This window comes from Macrobrachium nipponense, chromosome 10, assembly GCF_015104395.2.
Source record: "Macrobrachium nipponense isolate FS-2020 chromosome 10, ASM1510439v2, whole genome shotgun sequence".
NCBI classification, from domain to species: Eukaryota; Metazoa; Arthropoda; class Malacostraca; order Decapoda; family Palaemonidae; genus Macrobrachium; species Macrobrachium nipponense.
In genome coordinates, this window is record NC_087204.1 from 88785688 (window position 1) to 88793187 (window position 7500).

General features: G+C 36.4%; 1 protein-coding gene and 1 long non-coding RNA gene across 2 annotated transcripts in view; one reads left to right on the forward strand and one right to left on the reverse strand.

Annotated features, from left to right (window-relative positions):
* The window catches only part of LOC135223750 (uncharacterized), a 250432-nt gene that overhangs the window by 174453 nt on the left and 68479 nt on the right, over positions 1-7500 (reverse strand). The window contains exon 2 of the long non-coding RNA XR_010316577.1: positions 6665-6723. This is a non-coding gene — a long non-coding RNA (uncharacterized LOC135223750). The remainder of the gene's footprint in view (positions 1-6664; positions 6724-7500) is intronic.
* The window catches only part of LOC135223749 (uncharacterized), a 255050-nt gene that overhangs the window by 120758 nt on the left and 126792 nt on the right, over positions 1-7500 (forward strand).

Consider the following 7500-nt stretch of genomic DNA (forward strand, 5'->3'; position numbering starts at 1 on the left):
TCTGCCTTGCTCTCCAGAAGAAAGCGCCTCCCACACCCTCCTCCCATTCACGAAAACCTTGACAAACATCGCATGAAACATCTGTCCAATGCTTGACTGGTCAAAAGAACTGTGTTTGTCGAGCAATCGCAAGAGCGACTTCGTCTCCCTCTCCCCTCATACCTCCCCCACAAGACGCTGGGACCCAGCCATTTCACCCACCCACCCCTGCCCCAGCCTCCAATCCAGCCCTCCCACAAAACCCAAAAGTTGCACTCTATATTCCGTGAGAAAGTGATTTGCCCCGGATACGTTCCCTGCAACGTGAACCTGTATTTAGCCCGGTGATGAGGATGATGATGACGGCGGTGGTGAAGGAAATGTTTGAATATACGGAGCAGATTTTGCAAGCCAAGTCAATTACAGAGAGGAGCTATGGCTGGAGAGAAGAGGTTTTCCAGGCTGGAATTCTCTTAGGGGTTTCTGGTGCGTTGTATTATTATTATTATTATTATTATTATTATTATTATTAGGAAAGTAAATCCACAGTAGAATGCCTGTTTGGTTTGTTATTCAAAATATATACAGTAGAGAGCTTTCAATGACCTGCGCGGTCCTCCTTGTCAATCTACTGTATATATTTTGAATAACAAAAACAAAAAGGAATACTACTGTGGACTTACTTTCCCATTTTATTGACTCATGTGGTAAAGAGTTTTATTTGGATTATCATTATTATTTAATAAGTTTTTGTTAAGACCATTCATAGCCTTCTAGAAACTGACATTATTATCCTTTTTAATATCGCTCTGCAAAACAAAATGAGGTAGAGAGAAGAGCAGTGAAATAAGTTTATTAAATAACCTAGTGTGATTGTTGTCCTTGACATGATGAGGTACAAACGATTTCATACAACAAACTGGTACGATTGATTCATAAGAAAAGCAAGGTGCTGATGAATTTACAACTGTACAATCAGTATGCACAAAGAGGACGAGTTCGATTGTTGGACACAGTAGGATTAGATTAGAACGAGGTTGGTACAATAAATCAGTCTAATCTTTGGGCAGTGTAAATATGAGGCATGAACAAGGTTGATATAATAAACCAGTTTGATTATTGGACACTAAGAGGACTAGATATGGACCAGATTGATACATAAATCAGCTCGATCGGTGAACCCAATGACTGGCTGGTTTAAATAAAAAATATACAATTACTCAGTGCGAGTAGTGCACACCCAAAAAAGGTTATGGTATGAACGAGAATGACAGGGCAAACCGGCACGATAGTTTGCCTACACAATGAAGACGAAAATATGAATGGACATATTCTACACGACATACCGGCGGCAGGAAGAGGACAGAATGCCAAAACTTTATCACACCGTACCGGCGACGCCTTACGTCATTGCCTTTAGTTGAAAATGATATTCTTCTATTTTTGTTTAGTCTTAAGGTACTGGGTAACTGAACTATTAAGAGAGCATGACTGTCTACAGCGTAGACTCCACACCGAAGGAATTAAATTATACCAGGTCTAGTTCATTTAAGCGTTCATTATTTTCCGGTCCTGCATGTGCAATTATTCAGTGAGGGCGCTATGGCAGGGGTGAGGAATTAGTGGAGCGAAACGCTTACTTTTAGATATAGTTTCGCTCGGAAGGTTCGTCTGCGCAGTGCGTACGCTCTTACATAAATTCTTACGTCCGTAAATAATTCCATTTCAGTTTTGTATAGTATAAATACAATGGTATATCTAGACATTTGCTGATGAAATATTCCAATGACGTACACAATATATACATATACATACATGCACACACACACACACACACACACACACACACACACAACACATTATATATATATATATATATATTATATATATATATATATTAATATGTATTTATTAATAAAATATTCCAGTGGCACACGCTTATATATATATCATATATATATATATATATATATATATATATATATATATATATATATATATATATATGTATACACACACACACACACACACACATATATATATATATATAATATATATATATATATATATTATCTATATATATATATGTGTGTGTGTGTGTGTGTGTGTGTGTTTATATATATATATTATATGTATAATATATATAAACATATATATATATATATATATATAGTATATATATATATATATATATATCTATATATATATATATATATATGATATAGGGGAACTTACGTAAGCCATATTTTGACTTTCGCTAACGGTGAATAGTGTCCACTGGCCTCCACTATAAAGACCAAAAGTAAAAAGACGAATAATGGCTGAAGAAAACGACGCAAGAAAGATGAACGACTACAATGCCAACAAGTGACTGAGAAGTCTTCAAGGCGATCTTGAGACCTGGGCCTCTCTCATAGCCAGAAAGCAATCGGGGGCAAATACCAAGCAGGCACGTTGGGTATGGGGGCCTGGGGGACTGAGTGGCAGTTGTGGGAGGGTGAAGGTCACTTGCAGCGGTGCCGGGGGGTGCCACAACAGTTGCAAGTTGATTAATATAAGTAAGAAAGAGGGTCAGCTTCTTTGGTTCTTGGGCTCAGTTTGTTTCTCCTACTGTCATCCACGTTCTTAGTCGCTGATAGTGTGTTTAGTATGTACTCCTGTCGGGTTCACTGTACAGTATCTAATATACTAGAACTACAACATTTATAATAGCAATATTGACAAATTATATATACACTCAAACGCGCACACGCATATAGTATATATATATATATATATATATAGTATATATATATATATATATATATATATATATATATATATATATATATATATATATATATATATATATATACTATATATATATATATATTACGTATATACTAGAAGTAAAAGTAAAACAACCATTAATATGAAGAAAGGCTACATTAAGGTACATTGTGCATGTGTCTGGTTGACGGGCGGATAAAATCAGTGAAACGACAGAGACGAAAGGGCCTCGAATCTTATGTCAGAAGGGTTAATGCAATCGAAGAAGGAGGAAGGCGAGTGGCATAGGTTACTGGCTGGAGCCTGGGGAGTTTTAGAGAGGAGGAAGTTGATAACTGAGGGAAATAATGCCAAAAAACATCATAGTGTTTTTTTAGGGAATGCCGAAAAGGGTTGCTAGCGAACAAAGAATTTTAAGAACAGATGAACTTGACCTTTGATTTCTTTGTTATAAGAGCTTAAGAAACGAGATATGTTACGGTTGCCGAGTTTGCACGCGGTTTTGCCTTTACATATGAATTCATTATAAGAGAAATCTATGAGTCATTGCACGCAATAGTGTATAGGCTGTTCAACTGAGTTGCAGAAGGGTTTCCCTCAGGGCGCTTACCAGGTTTGGCAACAGGAAGGTGATTTCAAGTTGATTATTTGAATGTGTATACAATCACCCTAATGATATATATTTTATATATATATATACACACACACATATATATATATATATTATATATATATATATATATATATATATATGAAACATGCAACAAAGATTAATATTGACTTAAATTTTCCTCGCATTCCTTTCTCCAGATACAGGCTATTTTTAAACTTCTGATTTCTCATATCTGACTTCTCTAAGGCTTTGCAATCTCAGAGAAAGTTTAAAGTTTCTAAATTCCAAACAAACATGCCACCACTAGTAAGCAGTGAAAGGTTGGAAGAGAGCTTATCAGTATCTTCAGCTGTGAGATTGTGAAGACCGATTGCTGCTGCTATTGGCCATTAAATTACCTCCTGCATACCGTAGAATTAAGAGGAAAAAAGAGAAAAGAATATATACCATATATAATATATATATATATATATATATATATATATATATATATATATATATTATATATATATATATATATATAAAGGCTCAGAAAAACATCGATTATAAAGTATACGATTCAAAACAATACAGAGACAGCTAGATGCAGCCCGGACAATTTAAAACAGCGCGGAATTAAAACGAAAATACGGTACAAATTAAAGAATGGCTCTTAAACCGCACAGATTTGTAAACAAGAAACATAAACATATCACTCCGAAACAAACAAATGAACCACGTGAAGCACCAACTCCGCAGCGTGCCGAGCTGAGGATCATCAACACATCGCCCCGGTGGATGGATGGATGCCATCGTGTGACGGATTATGCAAATGAACTCTTGGGGGCTTCGTGATCATTATGCAACACACACATATACACCGGACAAAAAAAGTGTCGAAACGTTGCTCGACCTTTGGAAAGGAAAATGCCAAAATGAAGAAGGAGTTTTACTCTCAAATGTTATCTGACATTTCTTTATTCACTGCCAAATGAACAAAATCGAAGCTGACGTTAACAGCTGCTTTGGGAGAGGTTTTGAATGGGTTTGCACTTTCTTCTAGAGAAAATGTTGTATAAGGAGAATGTCTTTTACAAAGGAAGGTTTAGATTTATGATGAACTTGAAAAGTTTTTATTCCATGGATATATTATTCACCCCATACTACCTTGCTGCAGATATTCATGTGATCTGAAATTAAAAAAAAACATACACGCACACACACAAATCTAACATCTAGAAATAAGAACTCAGCATCCAGAAAATACTAAAATCATGGACTAATTGCCATTAACATGATATTATGAAGGGTTGATCGCTTTTAAATAAATAAGCGAAAGAATCTAATATCTGTTTATATAATTCTGTGGAGCGCTTATAACTAGGTTTGAATTGCATGTAATTATGTTTTCATACAAGAGTATTTGTGAGGATATTTTCTTTTTATGATTATATGATATTAGCAAATATGTTTTCGGCCTTAGAGATCATGATAACTGAGGCACCAATTTTGAATGTCAAAGTAATCTATCCGCTCCGTCAAAATTTTTTTTATCTCTCAACATTCAGAATGATAATCAGAGCAATAACTCCGAATTAATGAAAGCCTCTACCCAAAAGTCAGACTGATTCTGCGACCAAAAAAGATTCTTAAAGATTCTTTAAAGAATCTGGAACCAGCAGGATTTATGATGATAACTGACTCAGCAGGATTTTAAAAATGACCCGAAGTACTTGGCTCCAGGATGAACCTGGAAGGAAATTTGGAATAAATCTCGTATTTTCAGAAGATCCATATTTATTTAATCTGGAACCGACTAGATTCACATTGTAACTTTCTTAATACAGCGAGGACTTTAGTACTTAAGATACTTATTGAACTGGGTCCACGAAGGTTCTCTAATCAGCACGATCCCAAATGGATTTTGATCCAGCAAATTCAAGAATTCTTGAACCAGCAAATTCAAGAATTCTTGAACCAGCAACTTAAAGAATTCTTGATCCAGCGAATTCAAGTATTCTTGAACCAGCAAACAATAGAATTTTTGAACCAACAGACTCAAGAATTCTTGAACTAGTAAACTTTATAGTTCTTGAATCAGCAAAATCAAGAATTCTTGAACGGCGAATTCAAGAATTCTTGAAACGGGATTTAAGAATTCGTGAACCAGCAAACACAAGAATTCTTAAACTATTAAACTCTAGCATTCTTGAAGCAGCAAGCTCAATAATTCTTGAACTAGCAAACTAAAGAATTCTTGAACAAGCGAATTCAATAATGCTTGAACCAGGAAACTCTAGAATTCTTGAACTAGGAAACTCTAGGATTCTTGAACCAGCAAACTCAAGAATTCTTGAACCAGCAAACTCAAGGAATCCTGAACCAGCAAACTCAAGAATTCCTGAACCAGCAAACTCAAGACTTCCTGAACCAGCAAACTCAAGAATTCTTGAACCAGGAAACTCTAGAATTCTTGAACCAGGAAACTCTAGAATTCTTGAACCAGGAACTTCTAGAATTCTTGAACCAGCAAACTCAAGGAATCCTGAACCAGCAAACTCAAGAATTCCTGAACCAGCAAACTCAAGAATTCTTGAACCAGCAGGATTCATTCACAATAAATCTTCAGCAGTCTGCAGGGCTTACGAGGAATCTTCCATTAACGAGTGGCCTCTCAAAACAACTCTCACTCTTAAAAGTCAGTCTATCCATCACCCACCCTGCCAAAACAACAGATTGTATATGAGCGCGCACGAGCTCTCTCCTGCGCAGGTTCTCGTTGGTAATCTTGAGCGACGCAATGACTGACGTAATTATCCCCCCTCTCTTTCTCTCTCCATCTGCAGGGGCTTAATTCGTCAGTTGCATAAGCAGCCGACGCTTATCTGAAAGCCGAGAATCGTTGTCGGTGTTTGAATCTCTAATGCGTTTCCAGGGAGGTCTTTGTTCGTAACCGATGACCGTGATTTCGACACAAATGCGCTTATATACTCCGTCACGATCACGCCCGGGTTTATTGGACCGCCGAAAATATACGGCTTAAAGGGGGAAGGTAGGAGGGAAAAATATGAGTTATGATATGGAGAGAGAGAGAGAGAGAGAGAGAGAGAGAGAGAGAGAGAGAGAGAGAGAGAGAGTATTAAAACTTATTTGGTAATATAATGAATCTTAAAAACCTCGTGACGTATGCAAATGTTTTCCTTGACCGATACGGGTAAGAAATCAAAGAATAAGGGGAGGAAGAAGTGAAGAAGAAGAAGAAGAAGGAAAAACTAATTTGGTAAAAGAAAACGAACTAAACAAGTAGATGCATGAAAAGCTTACTTTGTATGCTGAAAAGGCTTTATAATTAATCATCACAGCCGGCTGGTTTTAGTTCAACCCTGGAAGAAGAGAAAAAAGAAAGAAACAAATATTATTAATAATCCAATGCATGCAAGTTACCATAAAAAAAATACTCGCAACTTTTCATACTCTTTTCATTCGAAATTTATAATCACGAGCCTTTCATTTTTAAGAAATATCGACGCGTCAGAGTAGAAATATTGGAGATGAAAGAGTAAAAAAAAAAAAAGAAAAAAAAAAAAAGAAAAAAAAAAAAAGGACAATTCATGTGCGAGAGGTTCTTAAAAGTACTCCTGCTGAATTGAAATATTGGGCCTCAGAGAGAGAGAGAGAGAGAGAGAGAGAGAGAGAGAGATGAAGTTGTAAGCTAGAGAAAGATGAATGACTTCTTTCCTTACAGAACACACCAGTGACCTGCTATGTTGAAAAATACGAGAGAGAGAGAGAGAGAGAGAGAGAGAGAAGAGAGAGAGAGAGAGAGAGAGAAATGAAATGGTAAGCTATGGTATGCCAGAGAAAGATGAATGACTACTTTCCTTACAGAACACACCAGTGATTTGCTTAATGTTGAGAGAGAGAGAGAGAGAGAGAGAGAGAGAGAGAGAGAGAGTATCAGATAGACGTACCTAAACATATACTACCTATCCATTATTTATTCAAGGATGTGACCGTAAAACAGCGGTAGTTTCGTTACCGAACGTGGGAAAAGTTCATCGGTAATCGCCGTAAATCTTCATAAAGCAATGATCATAAACCGAAATGAGTATTATCATGTCATTTTGCTTATTGTGAGCATTATCATCATGTTTATTGCC